The sequence below is a fragment of the Bidens hawaiensis genome, unplaced genomic scaffold (genome assembly GCF_021521415.1).
Source record: "Bidens hawaiensis isolate Kalapana, Puna unplaced genomic scaffold, B.hawaiensis_p1.1 tig00013347_1, whole genome shotgun sequence".
Taxonomy (NCBI): domain Eukaryota; kingdom Viridiplantae; phylum Streptophyta; class Magnoliopsida; order Asterales; family Asteraceae; genus Bidens; species Bidens hawaiensis.
The window spans coordinates 619,414-646,382 of record NW_027492132.1 but is presented as its reverse complement, the minus strand read 5'-3'; the positions used below and the strand labels follow the sequence as shown (position 1 = coordinate 646,382).

The 26,969-nt window shown below is 38.7% G+C and overlaps 2 pseudogenes; one reads left to right on the top strand and one right to left on the bottom strand.

Annotated features, from left to right (window-relative positions):
• Positions 1–19,542: 19,542 nt before the first annotated feature.
• LOC143543911 (putative pentatricopeptide repeat-containing protein At5g06400, mitochondrial pseudogene) lies at positions 19,543–22,736 on the bottom strand (annotated as a pseudogene).
• Positions 22,737–25,446: 2,710 nt separating this feature from the next.
• LOC143543922 (malonyl-coenzyme A:anthocyanin 3-O-glucoside-6''-O-malonyltransferase pseudogene) lies at positions 25,447–26,273 on the top strand (annotated as a pseudogene).
• Positions 26,274–26,969: the final 696 nt, after the last annotated feature.

The following is a 26,969-nucleotide window of genomic DNA, read 5'->3' as shown; positions in this document are numbered from 1 at the left end:
ATAGAATGTACAGTAATTATATAGTATGAAAGTAATAAAGTATGAATGTATGTATGAAATTATGTAATGAAAGTAAGTTAGTAAAGTAACTATTATGTATCTTCGGATGCATAATTGAAGGTAAGTGTATGTATTATACGATACGTGATTAACTAGAACTCACTCAGCGTAGCTGACTTTTAGTATGCACGCAGGTGAGTAGAATGAGGCAGCTCGCTTGAGGGGACACGTGGCATTGAATAAGAGGCTGACATCGGAAGACTCAAGACGTTTAAGTTTAATGTTTTGTTTATTCTGAAAGACAAGATGTTGTTTTAAGACAAGTTATGGTTTGATTATGAAATGTTTACGAAAGTTTTTATATTCCGCATATGGTTTTTACTAACTCTGATATTTAGAAATGCGTTTATGAGTAAATCCAACACCAAAGTAGGGCTACCGATAACGGGGCCTTACAAAAATACAGTTGACCATAAGTAAAAACGGGCCTCTCACATATATTCCAACTCTTGCTAGAGATCTGCTTTGAGTTGTTACAATTATATCCGCTTATCTTTTGTGTCACCAATATCACCAACTTTAGAATCAAATTTAGAACTTAATTCTGAGTCGTTGCGTAAGAAAATGGTTATGTGTTAAAAATAATTTAATTAAATTACTCATAATTTAGATTATTCATAAAAAATATTAAAAATAATAAATGATGTTTTAAAGATCCACCTTGAGTCGTGACAATTATGATATAATACATAAATTCAGTTATTTCATATAATAATCTTTATTTATGACCTTTTTAATAAGTTTTTGATATATTTATGCGCTATTAATTTAAAGTGACAAACCAAAATTTGGTGTGATTTATTTTAAAAATAAAACATTCATAACGATATTATTGTATTACATTTTGTGTGTATAAAAATAATGTTCAGAAAAAAAAAATGTTGTCACGTATTTAAAATATAAATTTACAAAAACTAAGTTTTGGTTGTAAAAAAATAAATTACCTTAAAATAAAAGGAGAAATGTTCAACACGAGTTAGTAAATCAAATAATCGTTTACCACGCATGTGTAAAATATATAATATGTCATATATATATATATATATATGTTATACACTATAATGAATTGTAAAAAAATTCTAAACAAAATATAATTCTATATGAAATATTAGGTATTTATAAGAGTAAAATTACAAATTCAAACATCTTTATAACTTAAACATGAAACAAAAATTACATTAAGAAAAACATGCAAAATCTATTTAATTCATATGTTACATGCCCAAAATCATTGTAACATTAAGAAAAACGTTCGAAATATATGCTTTAATATGTTATAGGTTAGTGACATGTGTATTACACTGGAAAAAATTATATAAAAAAACATCAATTATAAATATATGTTAATATATTGAAATATTGTAAATTTTGTATTTATATGAACGAATAATTTTATATAAATGTTATGTTTTTGAAATGTATCCAAAAAATGAAATGCGTAGAAAGCCATGCCTAATAATTATAATATTATGAAACTATTTCATTTACTAAACTACTCACTAAACTTTCTTTAAAAATGATCAAATAAGAATGCAAGCATTGTTATGATCTTTAAATTCTTATTGTTTTAACCTATCACATTTAAATACAATCGCAGAAAATAATATAAAGAAAGTCAATTAAATGTTTATGAATCCACTTGTTGACCCTGTTACTATGAAAAGAAAAAATCAGCTACAAAGTAAAAAAATAAAATTAGAAATAAAATATATATATATGTGTCAAATTTTGAGAAATTTTAAAATGACTTAATAATTTATTTATTTATTTTTTTTTTCTAGAAAGTATTAAAATCCCATGACAATAATATTACATAAGGCGTTTATTAACGTATTAAAAGACGATGACTCAAATATTGATATTGATATATAATTAAGGAAATCATTGTTGTTAGTCAATTTAATTATTAAATGTTTGACATAATCATATTAATTATACGTATATATACCTATAAAGAACTACATAATTATGGTAATAATTTGAATAACTGTAAGAATGTTTAAAAGTTTCAATATAACTTGTTGCTCATTCAAAAAATAACTACAATATAATAAAATTTTATAAGACGTAAAAACAAAATATAAATAATAACGCGATAGTAGCCAAGTTACAAACTCCACATATTGGCTCAAGACACAAATCTGTTAGCTATACAGTTTGAGAAAATCCTAACTAAATAATTTACATATAATTACAAAATTTAAAATCAAATCGGTTATTTATAAAACTTTCACAAATTATGAAAACGTTTTTGATTTTTGAAACATTAAAATGGGGGGTTTATTTTAGACATTAGTTTTGACATTTATGAATGATTAAAGAAATGATCAAATATAAAAAATGAAAACTTTTATAAGATTGAAGATATGGAAACTTTTATGAGATTGAAGATATGGAAACCTTTAAAGGTTTGTTTTAAGAGTGGTCAAATTCTAAATTTAAAATGTGTTTAAATTTGTTATAAATAATAAGAATAAAGTAAGTGCATTATAAAAAAAAGATAAAATAAATAGATGTACATTTTATTATAAAGGAATTTTTAATTTAACTTTTGTTTTAGATACAATCAATGGCTTTTTAGTTAGATATGTTAAATCAAAACAATAAAGTTGTATTCTACTAATATTACTAAATAATTTAGACATAATTGCAAAATTTAAAATTAAATTGGTTAATTAGAAAACTTTTAAAAATTATGGAAATGTTTTTTTTTTTACTTTTGAAACATTAAAATGAGGGGTTTATTTTAGACATTAATTTTGATATTTAGGGATAATTAAATAATAGTGAAATAACAAAAATGAAAATCTTGATAAGATTGAAGAGTATGGAAACCTTTAAAGGTTTGTTGCAAAATTGGTCAAATTTCGTATTTAAAATGAGTTTAAATTTGTTATGAATATTAAGAATAAATTAAGGATATTATATAAAAAAATAAATAGAAGTTGGTAATAAACCGTAAACAAGTTATGCAAAAAGAAAAAAAAATAAAATGAACACACACGTAAACAATTGATAGAAGTTTCAAAAGAAGATTCACACGTGCTAACAATTAAAATAAAGATTGATCATATAAAAATGATTTAATTTACATAAACTGTGTAACCTACATAAATACATAAATAATCGTAACTTAATATCCATGTTGTACAAAAGCAAAGCCATTGTTCCAGCAAATACTTCTTCTAGGCAATTCGCTATTTTCAAGTTGGGCCGCTATAAGCTGAAATGAATCAAATTAAATTAATGTTACATAATATATTATTCCGGCTAAAATAAAAATAAAAACATATATTTTAGCTTAGTAAGAATTACCAATGGCGGATAGATGCAATTAGAGAAATTTTAATCACAACCTAATAAACCATTCATTGTATAGAAGATAAAGCAGTTAGAAAACTTCAACATGTTCATTGGATCTTGGAGTTTGATGTAAAACCTAAAACCTATCCGGGTTTTGAATTGTCCTTCAACCGCCAAAGTTTCAAAATTCGCATCTTTAGGATACACTCACTGTTAAGAACATCCAATTGGTTCAACATGGTGATGTTTGTTGGCTCCATCTTGCTAGCGATGAAAAATAAAAAAAATCATTTAGGAGCAGTATCACTTTAAAGCCAAAAAATGAATACAAAAATGGACGATATAGACACAACACAAATAAAAACCTTAGACACAAAGATAATCGTTTTTGCTAAAGATGGTTTGATGGTGTAAGAATTACTCTATGAAAGTTAGGTATTTATAGGGATTGAATTATGTGAAACTTGATTATAGAAGGAAGGTATACAGGGAATTGATTATAAACCAAAAATTAGGGAAATTCAAAAAATTTCAAAAAACTTTAAGTAACAACGAAAGATAGGGAATTAGGATTAATGTATTTTCAAATTTTGAATTTACTAAAATGTAATGTTCCAAAATTAGATTATTATAAATGTAATATTATTTAATTTAAATGTTGACCATATTTAAACATACGAAAATAAACCGTATATGTAATGTTCCAAAATTAGATTATTATAAATGTTTTATCACTTCATCAATTATAACACCGTATATTTAATTTATAAAATAACAATGTCTATAATATATAAAATTATAATAAATTCTGATATAATGAACTACTGAATCATATGATTGAAATTTATAAAAACACTCAACATAATATAATTAATCAACATTTAATTAATTATGTAATTAATATAAGGTGTGAAAAAATAAGTTACTATTTTTTATTTATTTATTAACATTAACACAATTTTAATACAATTGAACATTAATTATCTAATCCAATATAATCAATTAGTTTAAAATAAGACCCATATATTTAAATAAATAATTGATAAATTTAGAATCATTCAATAGGTCAGCTTTTGTATTTATAGTAAATGTTACGGATAGTTAGTCAAATCCTTAATCAATTGAGCCATTAATGATTTAAATATTGTAATTGATATTTATATAATTGATTCCAATTTTATATTAATGTACAATTTATTGGTTCTAATTTTATATTTATGTAAAATTTATGTTAAATAATAATTAATTAACCGACTGACTGATACAAATGTTAACCGTTGGATTATACTAAAGTTAAATCCACAATCTCTCTATATTGAATCCTATTGATGAAATATCAATTAATTGTCTAAATTATATATTATATATTCATTAAAAAACATTAAACCTGCTGGAAAGAAACAAAGCTTGTGAATGAAATCAATAAAAAATAATAAAATAAAATTAGTTTTAAAACATAATTATAGTTATAGTATACATAATAAAGAAATCGTAATTAATTATTAATTATAATTATTAAGTTGAAACATAATTATAAAAGATTCAAAATTCAAAATTAAACATTAATTGAAAGATGAAAGAAAATATTATAAGAAAATTAATGAATCTTATTTAAACTTATTATTGATTTATTTTATTAAGATGAAAATCAATTAATTATCTAAATTATATATTATATAATAATTAAAAAACATTAAACCTGCCGGGAAGAAACAAAGCTTGTGAATAAAATCAATCAAAAATAATAAAATAAAATTAGTTATAAAACATAATTATAGTTATAGTATACATAATAAAAAAATCATAATTAATTATTAATTATAATTATTAAGTTGAAACATAAACATAATTATAAAAGATTCAAAATTTAAAATTCAAAATTCAAAATTAAATTAAAGATGAAAGATAATACTTTAAGAGAATTAATGAATCTTATTTAAATTTATTATTGAATTATTTTATTAAAATGAAAATTAGAAAAGCCATTGATATATATGGAAAGTATAATCAACAACCAATAGGAAGGGGGAAATGGACTTAAAGCCTATTGCTTTAATAGTATAGTTAGATCTATATCGAATAAAATATTATCATCATGTTTTATACGTAGTTAGATGAAGGCTATCTCAAAATTGGTGAACGCATGGGAGGTATCCACGGGATAATAAAAAATTAATAGGTTTGTGAACAACTTCTTGTGTTAAAGCCTTAAAGGGTACTGAATGTAACACATAATTCTTTAATAGGCATGTGCAAATTATTTTTTTTTCTTTTTTTGAATTTTTGAAAAATGTAATATTACTAAGCATTTGCCAAAAAGAGCACCAAAAAAAAATGTTGAATATTTCTCACAACGCTGTCCAAATAAGAATTATTCGTACGAAAATATTACATATATAGATAGTTGACTACTTGATTATATACATTAACACAGATTAAAATTTTAAAGAGCGTGAAAAACTTTTAGAAAGTGAAACTTGTATCATAAAAGCAGTGCATTGTTGTATAGACCGACGTTTGAGTTATGCAACGATGTTGTATAACTCAACGTTAGGTTATACAACATTGTAAAGATGACGCTTGAGTTAAACACAACTTATATATATGTTTTTCAGTGCAATGTTGTATGCACAAGTTTATCATCTTTAATTCTTTATAACATTTTTTTAACACTATGGTAACTGTGTACTTGAATTAAAAATACAAATACTCTCTTTTACTGTATACAATTTTATTAAAATAAAAAAATTATATAAAAGTTCATTAAGTTAAAAAATATAGAAATAAATAAAGAGCAATAAATGTGTATATTCCCTCTATTCCAACCCATATACACTCATAGTATGTATATGTTATGTGAGTTGCAAATTTTGATGATTCTTTCACTGAAATTGTTGTATAGTAAAGAACATAACCTATGCAAACATATTTTAATATTATTCATGAATACGACATTTCATCGTCGTTATTTATGCTCCAAACATGTTATACACCGACACCGCTGCATTTAATGTTGAAGAAACGTGGATCTACTCACTGGTAGCAGATCTACTTTTCTCGGGTGTGATTATACTATTTCACCGATGGTTCTTCTGGATCAGTGTTCTTCCACCTACAAAATGAACAGCGCCGTTACTTACCCCTCAGAAAGGGACAGAGGGGTCCTCTTTGGGGTAACCCTCCGGCGTGAGAATAAGTATGTGTAGGAGAAGATAATAATGTGAGAGTAAGGGAATTGGGAGAGTATTGCTTAATAGCTGAATACTGTATGTTACTCTGTATGATTGTGTGATTGAATATGCTTCAATGTGAATCAATGTGTCTGTAACTGTCAATGATTGAGTCTGAATGTGTCCATCAAAGTGGAGTTGATGCTGTATTTATAGTGCTAGGGTTTCCACTGATTAGGCTCAACCTCGTTGGCCTCCTCCAATCGCACTGCGCCACGTGTCCTCTGGGACACCTGGCGCTTTCTCGTTGGTTGTAATCACGTGGTAGCACATGTGTCATGCTGAGTTGTCGACCTTTCATTTGGCAGCTGTCAACATCAGCATATTCTTATTCCTTAAAAAGATGCCTTCTGGAAGGTTGTCTGACGTGCACAATCAAGGTTGCCCTAATCCTGATTTGGATAAGGACGAGGTCGATTATGTGCATGTGTGATATGCGCCCATCCTGAGGATGCGCGAGGTCTTCTCTTTATTCTCACGCGCAGATATTTCATGCGCAGATGTGATATGCACGAGCATGTGATATGCGCCGCGCGCTGGTGCGCTGCGCGCATATGTGATGCGCGAGCATATGTGTGCCTGGGCAGATGTGATATGCACGAGCATGTGATATGCGCCGCGCGCATATGTGATGCGCGAGCATATGTGTGCCTGGGCATATGATGCCTGAGCATGTTTTGTATGCGCCATGCGCATAGGTTTTGGCTTTGTGCCTTCATAATGTGTTTATCTTGTGGGTTGACCCGCCTTGCTCGGTGTTGAGGCGGGTACATACCTCTTCAAGCCCCCCCAGTCTAATGTGTGTCTTATCTCGCGCGAGCGCGGTAAGATAGATATTAGACTTACTGATTTGGTCTTTTAAAGGGGTTTTGTCGTTTTCTTGGTTGTTTTCATCGTTGCGCGAAGTTCTATCCATTTGGTTGAAACGAAGGATCCAAACACGTGGTTGGTTGGTGGTGACGTGCGCCGTAAACGTGTCAGACGTTTCGTGTGCTCGAGGTGCTACAGTTGCCTTTCATGTCCCCTCGCACAGCTGTCTGGAACACGTGTCGCGCTCGCATTGGTTTGCACCTGCGAGTGGGGGCGCGTCTCTGTTCCGTGGCAGGTCGGTTACATTTTTATGTCCCCTCAACAGTGTTAGGGAAACGTGCCGCGCTCTCGTTGGCTTGCACCTGCGAGTGGGGGCGCGTGAAATCCGATCAGTTACCACTTTTCTCTCTCCTGGGCCTATAAAAGCAGGCCCTTAGGAAAAAATTTTTATCTTCATCTTCATTGTTGCTAATTTTCGAATTTCTGCCTTTCATATTCTGATTTGAGTGTTTTGATTGTTTTGAATCCTCGATTATCTGCTGCTGCAGTTGTATGTCTGATAGTTCAGATTCCTCTAACCCCTCCATCACCTCTATTGCCTCCCGAAGACGCCGTGTGAAATCTGTGGTGATGTCGACATTGAAGCAGAAGGGCAAGGGGAAGAGGGTTGTTGAGACCACATCGGAGGAAGTAGGGAAGACCAAGGCCCCGAAAAGGTGGAATGAAATCCCCTGCAAATTGAGGCAGGCCGATCTGGACAGCCTCATCTCGTCACAGGGCTTTCCCGCCCTGTTTGGCTGCATGTTGCCTGGGGCCGGGCAAACGGCGGCGGACCCGCCTCCCGGCTATATTTCGCTGTACACCCATTTTTTCACCCACTGCAACCTTCGTCTTCCGATGACAAGGTTTGTAGGCGCGGTGTTACGGTTTTTCGGGATTCATATATCCCAAGTCCATCCGTTTGGACTTGTGCGCATGACTCATTTCGAGTTCATGTGCAAATCACAGCGCGAGGAGCCCACCCCTCGGCGCTTTCAATTTTTTTACAAGCCCAAGATCCAAGATTCTTGGATCTCCTTTATTCCTCGCAGTCAGAAGGTTAAGTGCTCCACTGTTTCATTCAAGAGCCTTCATGACTGGTCTGAGAGGTTCTTCTACATTAGGGCTGGTGTGATACCCATCCGTATGACCATGCGCTCCATCTCTTCTGCGCCTGCGGATGTGGGTGTCCTCAAGAACCCAACTGGCGCCTGGGTTAAGAAGCTGTCCACTGAACCATCCCCCGCCAAGAGCATTCGTGAGGAGGCGCTGGTGGGGGTTGGTATGAGCAAGAGGTGGGCGGACAGCTCGCTTGAGCCCGTTATCCAAGTCGACGGGTTGTGTAAGTTTATTTCATTGCTTTTTTTTTTCTTTTTCTGCGCGAACATAATTCTTTTTGCTGATATCACTTGACTTGTTTTTGCGCAGTCACCAAGGATTATATCCACGCCGCTTATGATGATCAAGTGGAGGGTGGCTCCGTCGCGCTTGGCGCTGGGGAGGTTGGTTTCCCAGATCGCTTCGATGACATGTTCATCCCTGTGGATCTGGAATTTGATTTTGATAGCGACGCGCCTGGTAAGCCTTCGCATTTATGCTTATTCCTTTAGAATACCAAAATTTATTAACAGTTCTGTTGATTGTATTTTGCAGATGTGCTCGAAAACTACGAGCTGGAGCTCGCGGAAGAGGAGGAGGAGGAAGAGGAGGCGCCCCCCCTACTAAAGCGCAAAGCTAAGGGGAAAGCCGGTGCAGGGGGCAGTAAGAGACAGAAGAAAGACGACACCCCTGTCGCTCATCCCCATGCTCAAACGAAGGGACCTGCGGAAACCGAGGTGTTTACCACCAAGGTTTCTTTAGCTTCCCTGCCTGTGAAAGTGGGCAGACCTCCTGTCCACTTGAGGTATGGTGGCGTCATCTCCTCCGTTCGCGCGGCTGAAGAGAGAAGCAGTGCCGCGCATGCGACAGGTATACTTTGTTTATCTTCATCTGATTGAATTATTATTAAACCTTTGCTCCTTTGAATGTTTGCAGGACCGGCGACAGTTGCAGATCAGCCGCAGGCGCCACAAGGTGCTGAGGCTGCGCCGGGGTCTGCTTCGAAGTCCCCCGTTCTACCCTCTGAGAAGGGTAGAATGAACTTTATGGCGATGTTCGCCGCGCGAACAGAATTGCGCCAAGGTATGTTTTGCACATTTGTCTTCTGAACTTTTTCTTTTGGATCCAGTCATAAACCAATTTTCCTTGTTGATTTGTTCATAGGAGTTGTAGCTGGCGTACAAGTTGCTGGCGACACTCCTGGCGCCGCTGGTTCTGGTCCTGCTCCTGCTAGTGCTGAGTCTCCCCTTATTGGGATTACAAAGGAGCAGGAAACCGTATTTCGCGCCGAAATGGCGGCGTCGAGACCTCCCTCGCCTCCTCCTACACACAGCCCTCCCCGCGATACTGGTTTGGAGCCCTCCAGGTCGCAGGAGAAGAGGCCTATTGAAGAAGATGAGGAGGCTGAGGGGGCCCAAGCTGAGGACTCCTTGGGAGACCGCGCCAGCCCTGCGATGCCACAAGACTTCGCAGATCTACTTCTGGTGGGGTTGGCGCTGACTTTTCTGCTTCATCCCCGCAGGTATGTTTTAATTTGTTGCTCCGCTGCGCGTACCTCCATATAAGTATGTTTTATGACTTAGAACATTTCTTGTGTTTTGCAGGAAGGTGACCACGTTTACCGCCCGAGATGGAATATTAATGAAGACAGTTCCTTCCAATCCATGGGCGTATGCGAGGACTTCTGGGCTCATGCCGTGCCTCCTACTGAAAGGAGGTATCAGGAGGAGCGCACCCGCGCTGACTTGCTCAACGATCACATTTTCGCTGGGTCAGCTTTCTTTGCTGCCTCCCAAGAGCTTCATCGCGATTATATTAAAGTACGCGATGCTCTTGTGGCAGCCCAGCAAGAGGCTAAGGTGGCTGCCTGGAACCTTTCTGATGCTCGCGCACGAGCTGAGAAACTCCAGGCGGAGCTCAGCGAAAATAGAGCAAGTGCCAACACCGCCTTTATTAAGCGCGGGCATGAGCTCCAGGCTGCGCGGGAGAAGCAGCAGGTGGCGGAGGCCGAAGTTGCCAAGTACGCGCGGAGAGTGCGTGTCTTGGAACAGCAGGCTGAGGCGCGTGACCAAGCTATCGTCCAGAGTATCACTGAGAAATCATCACTGGAGAGTGAGGTCGCGCGCCTGAAGAAGGAGTTGGCGGCCGCGCAGGCCGATAGAGATGAGGCCTTGGCGACGGCAGCGGCCAGCCAGGAAGCACTTGATGCTGCGCAGGCGGAGAAAGAAAAAATATTGGCGGCAGCAGCGTCTGATAAAGAGGAGCTAAAAAAGACCAAGGAAACTGTTGAGTTATTAAACTCACAGGTTCCTGCCCTCGAGACGTCTGTTGCTGGCCTCGCGCAGGATCGCCAATGGCTGGTGTCACAGGGCATGACTCGTTGCGCTTTGGCGATGAAATATTCCGCCGAGTTTCAGGCCCTTGTGATGGACTGCAATGCTGCCGCTCGCTTGGTGGGTCGAGCTGAAGGGTTTACGGATGGGTACGAATATGGTATGTTGAAGAAGAATCCATCCGAGTACCCTTACAAGAGCGACGCGGCCTGCGCGGACATGGCCGCTGTGGGGGAGAAGTATATGAGTACTCCCATCCCCATCCTTGTTCAGGTACCTTGACCTTAATGAGTTTTTCTTGATTAATTTTCCAAGTGTTTTGTACTCAATACTTTTCTATTGATTTGCAGATTGCTGCGCTTGCTGACCAGCCCGACCTCAGCGCGCTAAAGAAGTTGCTCGATGAATGCGAGGGGGCTGGTGGCGATGATGGTGGCGCGGGGGATGTTGCCCCTGCCAGCGGTTATGGCGCGGCGAAAGAATCTGCTCCTGACACCGTCGTGATAGAAGACTCCAATGAGGAGGAAGAACTTGACTATGGTCAGTTTGGAGATGAAGATGAGCAGGCTGCGGCAGATGCCGATGGCGATGATGAGGATGATGAAGAGGCTAATGTCAACGTGGAGACTTGAGAAGCCCTTCATGTTTTTATTTTTATTTGTAATTTGTAACTCATCATACTTGTAAATTTCAACGCAATGGAATGAAATTTGTTTTCCCTTTTTCACATCTTGCGCATTTCCATTCATCTCTTCATGTTTGCTTGTATAGATATTAGATATGCTTGCACGTTAAAATAAGAACAAGGTTGTAAGGAAATTATTCACTTAACCATAGTCCTATTTTGTAAGTGGTTTCGCAGTATCTTGTTTATGCTGACACGCGCGATGACTTTTCACTATTCCTTTTTTGCGCCTCGTTGTCGCGCGTTTTTTATATGGAAGTATGAGTTTTAGCCATTAAATGTCAGCATGTGTTACCCAGATATCCACTATGATTCCGCGCGCGACCTCGACCTGAGACCTTAACAACTATGATATGGCATGTACTTTGCCTTAGTTGTGTTTAAGGATTTTTATGATCAGGCTGCGCGGGGTGTAAGATGGATGTTTGTGAGTGTTTTGAGCTAAGGCTCTTTGTTTTGGGCTAAGGCCCTGACGTTTTTAGAGTTAAGACTCATTAACGTGTTTGAGCTAAGGCTCGTAGGTTTGGGCTAAGGCCCTGACGTTTTAGAGTTAAGACTCGTTAACGCGTTTGAGCTAAGGCTCGCGCATGTATGTTTTACTTCGTTTTATTTCGTTTTTGAAGTCAATATAGTGTTGTCATATTGCTCCAAATTAATAAAGGAAGTGTGAAACATGTATGCAAAGGTAATAGAACAAATATTGAAAGATAGCGCGAATCATCATTCATGATGGCTTAAAAGCCTTGATTACATATTTGAACTTTTACATGAAGCATTTTCTAAGTTGTGCCGCGTTCCACGCGCGCGGTATCTTTTTTCCATTCAAATCTTTTAAAGTGAACGCGCCTTTCCCCAAATCTTCTGAAATTTGATAAGGTCCCTCCCAATTGGGGGACATTTTTCCTGGGGGTATTGCGCGGCTAGCTTCATTGTTTCGAAGGACAAAATCATTTTTCTTGAAGTGGCACTCTTTAACGCGCTGATTATAATATTTTTCCAGCTTTTTCTTGTATCTGGCTTCATTGATGATAGCCGCTTCTCTGCGCCCTTCAAGCAAGTTAAGGTCCAATCTTCTTTCGCGCTCGTTATCAGTCTTGCTCATCATGAGTACCCTATGGGATGGGCATCCAATTTCTGCTGGGATCATAGCCTCTGTCCCATAGGTTAGGCTGAACGGGGATTCGCCATTGCTAGTTTTGCTTAATGTCCTGTGCGCCCACAGGACATTAGGTAACTCTTCGACCCAAGAATGGGATTCTCCCTCCAACCTTTTCTTCAGCCCATTTAACAAACTTTGATTCGCGCGCTCCACTTGGCCATTCCCCTGAGGGTGGTAGACCGAAGTGAAGATTTGGTTGATGTGCAATTCTTTGAGCCAGCTGGATATCTTCCTGTCAGTGAATTGTTTGCCATTGTCGCTCACAATTTCCATAGGAAGGCCAAAACGGCAAATGATGTGGCTCCAGATAAATTGCTTCATCGCCTCAGCTGTGATTTTTGCTAGTGGCTTGGCCTCAACCCATTTTGTGAAATAGTCTATCGCCACTACCAAAAATTTCACTCGCCCTTGCGCTTGCGGCAGGGGCCCCACAATATCAATGGCCCATTTGTGGAAAGACCATGCAGAGGTCACCGGAATAAAGTTGTTCTTTGGCCGCATGGTGTTTGGCGCGTAGCTCTGACATGCCTTGCATTTTTGTATTTCTTTTAGCGCATCCAAGTACATGCCTGGCCAATAGTAGCCCGAGCTCATTGCCTTGGCAACCACCATGCGCGGGCCAGCGTGTATGCCGCAGATTCCTTCGTGAATCTCCCTAATCACATAGCTTGCTTCTTCAGCATCCAGGCATTTCATGAGCGGTCCAAGATAAGAGCGTCGATATAATGTACCATCAAGTAGTTCATAGTTCTGCGCCTTGTGTCTTATCTTTCTCGCCTGTGCGCGATCGTCCGGTAACGTCCCCTCCTTCAGGAATTCCATTATTGGAGTTATCCAGGATGAAGGGGTTGTATGAATTACAAGGACCGATTGCGTTTGCACTGACGGGTTGCTCATCACTTCCACCCTGACATCTTTGCCAAAGTGATCAAAATTAGTTGATGCCATCTTACTCAACGCGTCAGCGGACTTGTTTTCGCTGCGCGAGATGTGTATGATTTTGAAGAAGTCAAACTGCTCAACGAGCTTTTTTGCCTGCTCTAGATATAGAGGCATGGTGTTCTCCTTGGCATCATAAAGGCCATTGACCTGTGCAGCTACCAAGTAAGAATCAACATGTGCCTCTAGCCTTTTAACTCCAAACGTGCGCGCAATGCGCAGACCAGCCAGCAGGGCTTCATACTCAGCCTCATTGTTGGTACTCTTGAAGTCCAACCTAATAGCATAAGTATATTCATGATTATCAGGGTCCACCAGTTTGAGGCCTGCGCCGGACCCTTCGCTGTTGGAGGCTCCATCAGTGAATAGCCTCCAAACATCTTCTTCATCATTTGCTCGCGGAGGGTCTACCTCGCGCTGAGCTTCTTCAATCTTTCCCTCTGGGATTTCCGTGATGAAATCCGCCAAAACTTGACCCTTTATTGCTGGACGGGGCTTATAAGTGATCGTGTGTTCACCCAATTCCAGCGCCCACTTTGTCAGCCTTCCGGAGAGCGCGGGGCGTCGCAAGACTTGCTGGATGTTGTAACCTGTCAGAACTTCAATCGGATGACCATTGAAGTATCTGTGAAGCTTGCGCGACGCGTGTGTTAGTGACAAAACTAACTTTTCCATGATGGAATAGCGCGTCTCAGGGTCTGTCAGCACCCGACTCACATAGTATATTGGCGTTTGGATCCCCTTGCGATCCACCAATAATACTGCGCCGATGGCGCGGTCTCCAGCTGACAAGTACAATGTAAGGGTTTCGCCAGGAAGTGGAGCTGTGAGCGCGGGCAGCTTTATGAGACATTCTTTTATCTCACTGAAAGCTTGCTCAGCCTCAGGCGTCCACTTGAATTGGCTCTTCTTCAAGCAGTTCCTCAAAGTCTTAACGAATGGAGTAGATTTGCTGGCGTGGTTCGCTAGGAACCTGTTGATTGACACCAATCTACCATTCAGCTTCTGAACCTCTTTCATGGTGGATGGTGAAGGCATGTCAAGGATGGCTTCCACCTTTTCAGGGTTCACCTTGAAACCATCCTTAGTAACCATTACACCAAGAAATTTCCCCTCTTCCGCGCCGAAAGTACATTTGCTCGGGTTGAGCTTCATGTTAACTTCCGTTAGGCGCTGAAGAGTTTCCTCGATGTCTTTGAGCATTTGTCTCTCCTCCCTGCTCTTGATCACTAAATCATCAACGTAGACTTCTAGATTTCTTCCGATTTGTTCACTGAAAACCGAATCCATAAGTCTCTGATAGGTTGCGCCCGCATTCTTTAAACCAAAGGGCATTTTTGTGTAACAAAAAACACCCTTGTCGGTTCTGAAGGCAGTCTTGTCTTCGTCCTGTGGTGCCATTTGAATCTGGTGATAGCCCTTGTAGGCATCCAGGAAACATTTGAGCTTGAATGGCGCCACGGAGTCCACCTTTGCGTCGATGTTTGGGAGGGGGTAACAGTCTTTCGGACATGCTTTGTTGAGGTCCTTGAAGTCAATACACATCCTCCATGACCCGTTGCTTTTCTTTACCATCACAGGATTGGCTACCCACGTCTGGTATCGGATCGGGCGGATGATGTTTGCGCGCAACAGGTCCTCCACTTGCTCATTCATGGCCTTCGCCTTTTCATCCCCCATGATTCTCTTTTTCTGAGCAATTGGCTCCACCGACTTGAACGTGTTAAGAGAATGTTGCGCCAAGTCTCGCGGGACCCCCGTCATATCGGAGTGTTGCCACGCGAAAACCGACGTGTATTTTGTGAGCAACTTTTTCATTCTCAATCTCGTTTCGTCTGAAATGGTAGCGCCAATTGTGACCGTTTGCTCTGGGAATTTTGGGTTTAAAATCCACTTCTCTGGCGCATTGTCCGCCATTGGAAGTTTCATTCTCCCTTCCCGCGGCGTACTTGTCACTGCGCACAAATGATCGCGGTAAACAAATGTTACGCCTGTTGGTGTAGGGAACCCCAATGCGCCGTGCGCTGGCGACGGTACAGCATTAAATTGGGCAATCGTTCCCCTACCCAGGATCATATTGTGGCATGACGTGGTGGGCAAGACCAAGAAGTTGACAACTTCGGCTCGCTTGTGCTCATCATCCCCCATAGTTAGTTCAAACTGAATCTGGCCTAGGGGATGGATGATTTCATTTGAAACACCACAGATTGGTGCGTTCACAATTTCGAGCCGCGCTTGGTCTGCCGGGTCTAACTTTCTGAAACATTGCTCATACATAATGTCAGATTCGCTTCCAGTGTCCACCAGGACCTTTCACACTTCGTAATGAGCAATGTGTGTGGTGATGACGAGAGGACTGCTTATTGAAGGGCCTCCCCTGATTCTTGGGAAGATGACTTGCTGCTCGCGCCAATCTCCGTGGATTTGCGCGCTTCTCTTTTTTGACGTCTGCCCTTGTCGTCCCCCCTCAGCCACACAGATTCTTTTGTATTTCTTGCTGGCAGAGGCTCTTTCCGGTTGCTCCTCTTCTATTCTTTGGTTTTTCACCAAGTGAGCCAGCCTGCCTGATTTTACATCCTTCTCGATCGCATCCTTTAAATGATGGCATGCGTCGGTGTTGTGGCCCGGGGACCTGTGAAATTCACAATATTTGCCACTGTTTTGCGGTCCCTTGTAGTGTAGTTGCTTGGGGGGCTTGAATTGAACATTCTCAGTACTTAACACCTGTGAAGGTGTTTTAGTGAGGGGAGTCCATATTCTTGGCAGAGGTCTGCTAGGATCTCTGCCGCCCTCCCTCTTGTCACCATCCCCGCGATTACGAACATCTTTTTGGGGCTGGGGTGAGCTTGGTTGCGCTTGCTTTTCTGCGGAAGAAAAACTTGTTGGCTGCAACCTGGACCATACAGAGTTCTGTTTGGCCCTCTTCTCTTTGCTGCGCGGTGATTCAGCCTGATGCGCTCTTTCTCTTGCCCTATCTTGGGCAATCTGTTTTTCATTTCTCGCGAAAACTCGCGATGCCTCCATTAACTTGGCCCACGTGGTGGGCATGCCATCTTTGCTTACGAGAGCTCGTCGTAATTGATCACTGCGCGCGCCTTGTATAAAGGCCACGCGCAGGAGCTGCTCAGTTATACCCCCGATTGCCAGGGACTCCTGATTGAAACGAGTGATGTAATCTTCAATCGTTTCATCATTCCTGCGTACGCAGTGCATGATGTCATCAGGATCGCGCGTGTGCCTGCGCTGCTGTACGAAGTGGGCTTGGAACTTTTCTAATAGTTCCTCGAACCCATCAATTTGCCCAGTCGGCAAGCTCTCGAACCATACCCGCGCTGCGCCTGTGAGGCAGCGAGCAAACATATGACACCATGTTGGCATCGTCCAGCTCTCTAGGTTTCCCGTGTTATAGAAACCTTGCAAAAAGTCATCTGGATCTGTTGTGCCATCATATTTGCCCAGACCACTTGGCATCTTGGTCTTGTGCTGGATGGGAGCCTGCGCGATGCGCGCAGTAAACTTTGAGTGTTTTACCAAGATGGCTGGTCTGTAGGGTGTGGTTACGTCCACTTGCCCTCTGACCGGTGGGCTGTATGGCATGTGCAGATCCAGATCTGCTCTGGCTCCAGGCGCCATGTTCACAGGCGCGCGGAGCTGTGAGCCTCCTGCATGAGTATCCCGCGTCTTCCTCATGCTATGCACTTCTTCATCACTGAACTCAGTGTGTGCAGTGTGAACAGAATGTCCTTCTTCCGGCGCGCGCGGCCTCTTTGTAGTCTGCTTATCAAACGCTTGCCTTTGTGTTTGGTCGGCTAGCTTCTTCTGTTTGACCATTTCGTTGTACTTTTCCATCAGACGCCGCTGCTCGTTTATGAGCCATTCATTCGGATCATTTGTTTCTTCTTCTGGACCCATTGGTCCTTTCAGTTTCGCGCCGGCCATATTTTGTAACGCGAGATCGTCTGGAGGAGTTTCAGTCTGGCCGTGAGGGGTTGTGACGAAGGGACGGTTGCCGGTGGTACGCGTAGAATCACGCGGAACTCTCAGAACCTGCTGTCCGTCGTTAACACCCTCACGTTCAATATCCTCCAGAGCTTGATCAACGTTACGAATGCCAGAAACCATGGTGATTGATTTTTTTTTTATGTAGATCTGATGAGATCTGATTGCCGATGTAACAGTGGATGGCGCCAATGAAGAAACGTGGATCTTCTCACTAAAAGCAGATCTACTTTCCTCGGGTGTGATTATACTATTTCACCGATGGTTCTTCTGGATCAGTGTTCTTCCACTCTACAAAATGAACAGCGCCGTTACTTACCCCTCAGAAAGGGACAGAGGGGTCCTCTTTGGGGTAACCCTCCGGCGTGAGAATAAGTATGTGTAGGAGAAGATAATAATGTGAGAGTAAGGGAATTGGGAGAGTATTGCTTAATAGCTGAATACTGTATGTTACTCTGTATGATTGTGTGATTGAATATGCTTCAATGTGAATCAATGTGTCTGTAACTGTCAATGATTGAGTATGAATGTGTCCATCAAAGTGGAGTTGATGCTGTATTTATAGTGCTAGGGTTTCCACTGATTAGGCTCAACCTCGTTGGCCTCCTCCAATCGCACTGCGCCACGTGTCCTCTGGGACACCTGGCGCTTTCTCGTTGGTTGTAATCACGTGGTAGCACATGTGTCATGCTGAGTTGTCGACCTTTCATTTGGCAGCTGTCAACATCAGCATATTCTTATTCCTTAAAAAGATGCCTTCTGGAAGGTTGTCTGACGTGCACAATCAAGGTTGCCCTAATCCTGATTTGGATAAGGACGAGGTCGATTATGTGCATGTGTGATATGCGCCCATCCTGAGGATGCGCGAGGTCTTCTCTTTATTCTCACGCGCAGATATTTCATGCGCAGGTGTGATATGCACGAGCATGTGATATGCGCCGCGCGCTGGTGCGCCGCGCGCATATGTGATGCGCGAGCATATGTGTGCCTGGGCAGATGTGATATGCACGAGCATGTGATATGCGCCGCGCGCATATGTGATGCGCGAGCATATGTGTGCCTGGGCATATGATGCCTGAGCATGTTTTGTATGCGCCATGCGCATAGGTTTTGGCTTTGTGCCTTCATAATGTGTTTATCTTGTGGGTTGACCCGCCTTGCTCGGTGTTGAGGCGGGTACATACCTCTTCAAATGTCATGCAGAGATTTTCTAAAATTGCCAATTCGTATATGTACGTGTCGTTTACGTATTTTGAGAATAAATTGAAAATATAAATTATTGGACAAAAAGCGTTTATATATTAAGTTAATAAATGGCAAAATGTGATGAGTCAGAGTTATTTTTTATGAACACACAATATATTACATCTTAAGGTTATAAGAAATGTTTCGTTTAATATTATCATGTTTTGGACATATTAAATGTGAATAGAAAATGAAGTTAAAGTTGATGAATGCAAGAGTTTGTATATTTTCGTGTGTTTAGAAATGAAAGCAAGAGCACCAAATAGATTTTTATAAGTATTTACTATTATCATAATTTTGTCATGGAATTTTACATAATTTAGCTATGTACTTATATAGTATTTATATCTTGTAATATCATGCTATGAATATCAGATTATATGTTATGATGTGGAAAATGGAAATAGGTATCCTGTCACGTTGGTCTAGTGCGACATTGACCCCCCCCCTTTTTCAGTCGTCATGTCACGAAAGGCGTGGCTAGTGGACATAACGAAAGATGGCTCCCTTGTTTTATGTAACGAAAGATGAAAATGGGTACCCGGTCACATTGGTCTAGGGTACCTTGCCACCTTGGTCCAGTGCGGCGTTAAAAGAACGTGCGGATCATTTACACGAGCATATCCCTTATATTACAAGACTGATAATATATCAATAACACAGTTGCATCCACCGAAGAATGTTCGTTTATATATAACAATTTTGACAAAATTAAGTTAACACTTTTCTTTTACTCGCAAGATCCCATTTTCTTCTAAGAACAGATTGAGCTAGATTATGTTTTCCCTCTCGGTTTAATCCATAAAATACATCGCGAAAATTAACCGTACTTGGAGCAAATCCTGCACTTAACATCTCAGACAGAAGTTGCATACCTTCTTCAGACTTACCTTCCTTACATAAACAAGAAATAAACATAGAATAAGTCTTGAAATCTGGCAATGGTCCTTCACTTTTCATCTTATGAAAAACATTCCAAGCATCATTAATCTTCCCGTTACTCACATAACCACGAATTAACGATGAATATGTAACGATTGTGGGCTCACACCAGTCTTCTTTCATCTTCTCAAAAACCTCTAAAGCTTTAGATATTTCTTTTTCTTTGAAGAAATAAACTATTAGAGATGTATAAACATGAACTGTTGGAAAGATGCCGACTTGTTTCATTGATTCTATCTTCTCCAATGCATCTTGTAACCGCCTTTTCCTAAGTAGCACGTGTATTAAGCTTCCATAAATGTACCCGCTGAGGGTATTTTGGTCTTTTACATTAACACCGTTTATCATCACCAAAGCTTCTTCTACATTACCTGCTCGACAGAGAGCCCTAATACACAACGAGTAAGCTAAAGGAGTCGAGAATCCAAGTGTACATAAAACTTTGACACATTTTCTAGCTTCCGACACGTTATTAACTTCGCATAAACATTCAAGATACGTTTCTATTAACTTTTTATCGGGTACAAATCCAGCTTGAATCATCTTGGTGAACACATCGATTGCTTCATTTACCTTTCTACCCTTCTTCCCACAAAGGGAAATGATCAAATATTTATATGTACTATTATTTGGATTCAAATGTCTATCTTTCATTTCTTTGAACATTTTGAGAGCAATTTCGGTCAAACCTATCCGGCCATATTGCAAAATCATAATAGTCAAAGTGTCTGATGAAACCGACAAATCTTTTCTAACTATTTCATTAAACAAGCTTCTCATATGCTTAAAATCCTTCCCTTTTCCAGCAATTTTCATAGCCAGGTTATACGTCTCTGCAGTGTGTCTGTAATCATCTTTCTTACCCACCCATGTGAAAAACTGCAATGCTGCTCCGCCATGTAGACTACATTTTCTCAGTACCTCCACAACTAAATCTGGTGTGATATAAAGATCACATTTTTGTAAAGATTCCTCTTTTGAGCACCAAGGCATTGAGGACGACACAATATCACAAACTTTGTGAAGATCATGGTCAGTAAAAGACTTAACAGGAGCACATGTTACTACAGAATCAAGGGTGGTTTCGTCTTTTGGCTGTCCCTGGACCGAGCTTGAATCAAGGGTGGTTTCGTCTCTGTTACTGCTCGTACTTTGGATCTTTTTTACTTCTTGTATCTTCCCAAACTCTCTTTTTTTACCCAAATGAGTTACAATCCAGTTGAATATATTATCTGTTATAACTAACTTCAAACTTTTCATATGATTCAAAACATTAATGGCTTCATCATACATGAAAATCATACATAACTCCTTGATGAAAACCATATAACATTTACTAGTCAGCTTCATTCCTTTCTTCTCTATATACTTTACAAGTTCCCATGCTTCAGAAACACGGTTTTGTTGAACATAACCAGAAATTACAGCAGCTATTGCCACACTGTCTAACTCGAGTCCTGTTTCCAGCATCATATTATAAACATCAAACCCCTTTTCAAAATCATTGTTTCTAAAAAGGTGTTGCATTAGTTCCGTGTAAGCAGAGACTGTAACCACTTGTCCACAATCTTTCAACTTGTGAAACAATTCAAGTGCTTTGGAGATTTCGTTTCTTCTCAAGTACCCGTTGATTACAATTTCATAGATCTTGTTGTCAACGACATCTTTTCTCTTTAATATTTCAACAATCTCTAAAGCATCAGTGATCCGACCCGCACGACACATTCCTTTCACCAACATCTCAAAATGTTCAGCCTCCATTGCAATATCTTTGTTCTTCATATCCTTTATGACTTCTAACGCTTCTGTTATTCTACTTGAAACGCAAAAGCTCTTAAGCATACACGTGTAAACTTCTTGTTCAGGGATTTGGGAAATCTTTATCATGTCATTAGTAATCAAGCGGACAGCATTAGTGTCTCCATAATGTGCTAAACAATGTAACAACAGTTTGTATAAAGCTTTATCCGGTTCCATTTGTTTCGACACCATCTCCTTGTAAAATTCCATCGCAATATCGGCTTTTTTATTATTACAAAGTGCACGCAGCATTGCTTTATAAACCGCCAAATCAGGTTCAAAGCCAGACTTTTTCATGTCTTCAAATAGCAACAAGACTTTCCCAATAACATTCAACTTCCCGTACTGAGAAATAAGAATAGTCCATGTCTTAATATCTTTCTTACACTAGTTATTTTCCATTTCATTAACTAATCTTTCAACTTCTTCAAATTTTCTAGATTCTCCAAGTATATACATCATCGTATTGTACGTTGCAGTCGTGACAAATGATCTATTTTTAAGCTTTACCCAATTAAAGAACCATAAAGCCAAATCAGGCACTTTAAAACACCTCTTCAAAACCTTATCAACTACATCGGAATCAAACTCGACACGCATTTCTTCCAACCGTCTCCCAATCGACGCCTCACTCTCTCCGCTCCTTAAAATCTGTGTAACCTTATGCACTACAAGACTCACATCCTTTTCCGAAACACGGGTTGTTCCGATTTCCAAATCTTGGTTCATACAGGCATTTTCACAAACACCTTGTGTGCATTCCAAAGAATCTCTCAAATCATCACTCCCTGAGTTTATTATTGGAAACCCTTTATTGGTATCCACTTTGAAGTCATGGGTTCCTATAATTTCAGTGATTTCATCAAAAAGATTTGCAAATTCTTGCTTTTGTTTCCCATTTTTTATATGGTCTTGTTGGGTGTTATTCCGATATGGGTTAGTGATGATTGAATAATAGCTTAAAGATAGTAGATTTGTGATATGAATGGGTAATAGATTAGCACTCGAGTATATTGATCGGAATCTACATAAGCATTTCATACTGGTGATGTGATGAAGTGATCAGCTTTGGGTTCAAATTTATGGATTTTTATTCTTTAGTTCTTTACTGATTGATATTCAAGATGCACTTTTCATTTATCCTGATTGGCCCCACTTAATATTTTCTCTCTTTTTTTAAACAACTTACTATTTTTTTTATTAAAATCCTCCACATATAAAAAAAAAAGAAAAATTGGATTTAAATAATCTCACCTTTAATGAATTGGCCAATAATAATCCCACATTCGGTATTTCCCGCTATCCAATTTTCCTTTAAAAAATGATATTTGTTCTTTAATATTATAGAAATACGAATTATGTTTTATTTTTTTAAGTTAAAATCGGCCCAAGTTCATCGTTTAGATGCGATTCCGGCTAGATGTGATTCCGGATGAGCTTAAACGTCTTTGATCGATTCTTAGTAACTAGACGGAGTTAAAGAAACTTGTCCCGACGAATACATTGTAGCTACTCGGTCTTCTAAACCTACTTTTACAACATTGGGTACATGTACCGGTACTGAACATGTATGGGTATGGGTATTCGGGAAAAACAATCTCATCCCTCAAGGGTTGTGACCTTTACAGATTTTTTTTTCCCACGTGGCAACCAACTTTTTTTTGAATAGTTATTTTTTTCTCCACCTTATTTTATCTTTATATCTCAAATAAGACTAGAACACACAACCATTTGACTGAAAATAACAAACATTTGTCATTAAACCAAGCTAATGATTGTACATGGCAAACAACCTACCAAAAAGATCACTATAGTGGACAGTCTAAAAGCATTAATAACAAGCTTCATATCCCAAGTTTGGAGTTAGGTGACATCACATGGACAAAGGGGTGACAAACTTCATTGTTGGAATCAAGTTTGTGGGGTGAAAAAAATTATCGTTTCGACCACTCTAACGAATTAGCTTTAGACTTATATATAAATATAAACTATACATAACCACAAAGCTTTATTACTATCCAAAATATCTTTGATCTTCTTTAACTTCAAAAGCCTATTGTAGATGCTCTAAGACTCTTTGTAGTGGGGCGCTTCCCACACCTAAAGAGCCGGAGAACACCGCCCTTGGGGAGCTTTCTACAAAGCTCCGGATAGAAGGAAAAAGGTTATTTTTGATTGGTGGGTGGTTTAGTTGTTGTATTATTTTTAAATAATAATAATAATAATGAGGAATGTAAAACAAATATTTGTGGCTCATTTCTATTTGGTAACAACCAAAATACTCGAAGAATGAGGATCCTTTCTAATTGGTAACACCAACATACTCGGATAATGATGCCCCATGGTACTTGCACAAGGCTAAGTAGTTAGGGGTGCATACTTATTGCGTTCCAACAACATAAAAATAAACACTCGTGCACATAATCAAATTGAGGCATAAACAACGATCGAGCAAATATTCGTACAACACATAATGTTGAATTGTGGATTTGATAATGAGATCATAAAAACAAGTAAGTTCGAATATGGTATGCATGCCACCCCCAAAAGTATAAAAGCGTAAAAAGAGGGAGTGTGATTACTCGCATGAAATAAATAGCTTGAAGGGTTGTTTGTGATACACCGGGATAATAAGTTCAACGAGTGAGGTCTAGGTTAAAAGGGTTTCGGTTTAGAAGATGGTCTTGAACAACTTTAAAGTAAAATAAAATGACAAGTTAAATAATTAATCAAAGTTTGAGGTTTAAAAATGTAAATACTTGAGAAATTAAAGTAACGGTTTTTGAAAAGTAAGTTTGCTCGAAATCAGGTCTCGGTATTCTACTCATTAGTTTTACTTAACCGTGTTTAAGTAAATATGTGGGGATTGGTTTAATGCAATGGTGCACGACCCCTTGTTAGATATACTAAAACGGGATTTTAACGAGTGTTCGATTTAGTCGGTTCGGGTCTTGATTTATTGTTAAACCCGGACCCGACATTTCCAAAGTGATACATGTCATGAAATAACTCAATAAAATTAAAAGAAACTTAACCAAGTGTGTTGTTATATTAGGAAGAACCTCTACGTCTGTTAAGCGAGTGTTTGGCTTTGTCGGTCCAAACTTGTTATAAGATCAAGTTGGATCCGACATACCAAGTATTTTTGATAAAACAATTAAAATTAGTTTCATAATATAGTTTTAAAGAAAAATGAGATTCGGTGGCCCAAAAAACATTTAGTGTGTCTTAAGCGGATGAACCCGGTTTAGTTCGGTCTTGGTTCGGTCCTTGACTCGGTATAAGTCCGAGGATGATTGTCACATACCCAATACCATAGAACTTATTAAAATGAACTTAGAAATTATAATACATAAATCTTACTTGTAACATATTAGTAAATTATTTTAAATATAAAGCATTTAAACAAGAGTTTGGTTTTTGGTTCGGCTCTTGACTCGGAATGAAATCGAAAATAATTTTTTTTTTCTTTACAAACATGTTATGATGTAAGTAATCGAGAGTGTTCTAGAAGAATGTGAGAGAATAATTAATTAGGGCCGAAAAGAGGTTCTCCAGTTTCTCTAATTTAGCCACTGATGGTGGGAAATATCGTCCACAACATTATAGTGTCCTAGCCCAATCATGTGGACTTTGTTTGTCTAGTCTAATAGACTGATACATAACATGATAAAAAACGATTACTTTGGTAGGCACATGCTCCAATTCCTTATCTTTAACGATGAAAAATTTGTGTCCACACAATTGTGGTAGGCTTTTATCTTATTAAAAGACAAAAACCCTTCGAACTTAAAACAAAATAAAATTCTCAAACGTACTGGTTGAGCTAGCTAGAAGCAAAAATGCCCTCTGATCGGCAACTACAAGTTTTAGAAAAATGCGGTATCTCACCACCACCCAACACCGTCGGCGAAAGATCAGTGGCGCTTACGCTCTTTGACACCGTATGGATCCTTTTCCATCCAATTCACCAGCTTTTATTTTACGATTTCCCTCACCCCAAATCCCATTTCGTCGAAACAATTATTCCGAAACTCAAACACTCGTTGTCCATAACTCTTCAACACTTCTTCCCATTCGCGGGTAACTTACTCTTCTTTCCAAATGATTCAGACGTTCCTAGAAAACCCGAAATCCGTTACGTAGAAGGCGATTCACTCGCCTTTACGTTCGCAGAATGCGATCTTGATTACAACGATCTCAAACAAAACCATCCACGCGAATGCAACAAGTTTTTCCCACTTGTACCTTTACTAGAAACACCGTTTAAACAAAATGGTGGTGTGAAAATCCCGGTTTTTTCGATACAGGTGACGATATTTCCCAACAAAGGGTTTACGATCGGGCTCACGAATCATCACTCGAGTATGGCGATACGTTATCTGTTAATGCAAGCAAAGACTCCCCGGAAGACCTTGAGATTGGTTTGTGCCTTTGCCCTAAACAAATGGACACGTTTATTTCTATATCCAAAAATGAACTAGAAAGCATACTTTCACATAACCTATAATTTTTAATGTATAACTGTTTTACTTGTTTGTAGTTAACATGTAGTAGAGTAATAAGAGGTTTGTGACAAGGTCTACTTTATTTAATAAATTATTTGTTTTTGTTTACTTGCATTAGGGTAATAAGAGGTTTGTGACAAGGTCTACTTTATGTAATAAATTTATTTGTTTTTTAACTAAGTGTGACATCTCATTAACATTTTGTACATTAAGACAAACAGACACGCTTAGGGGGGGTTTTTTTGGGTGAGCTTCTAATTTTTTATTTTTTTTGTTATTTGTTTGTTGAAAAACAAAATGTGTTTGGTAAAACTCTTCCTAAAGCTTTAAAATGAAGCTTTTAAAAAGTGGTACTTGTTTTCAAAAAACAAATAAGCAAAAAAGCAAATATAAAAGCTCACTCACATGCACGTCATGTGATGAGTTGGCTTTCAAATAATTTTAACTAGTAGATTCTTCGTGCGTTGCGCCGTGATTGTCTGACGTATGCAACTTATTTACCGGTTTACTCAAGTTATAGATTTGCAATTAAACCGGGTATGAGGTTGAAGATATCACTTAAAATAAACACGCTACTAAGGTTGTTCTCTATGGTGGGGGCATCGAAGCCCCTTCACAGTGCCATGTAATCGTCACATAAGAAACAGGGCTTCGAAGCTCTTCTCCATAACGCCCTGTTGTGGTTTAAAGCCCCTTGGGCACCCCATTATATATATACTAATTTTTATTCCCCGGGGTTGTTTTACATTATTCGTTTATAATATTTATATATTTTTGGGATTTTAATTTTATTTATAGTACTGAAATTAATAATATACT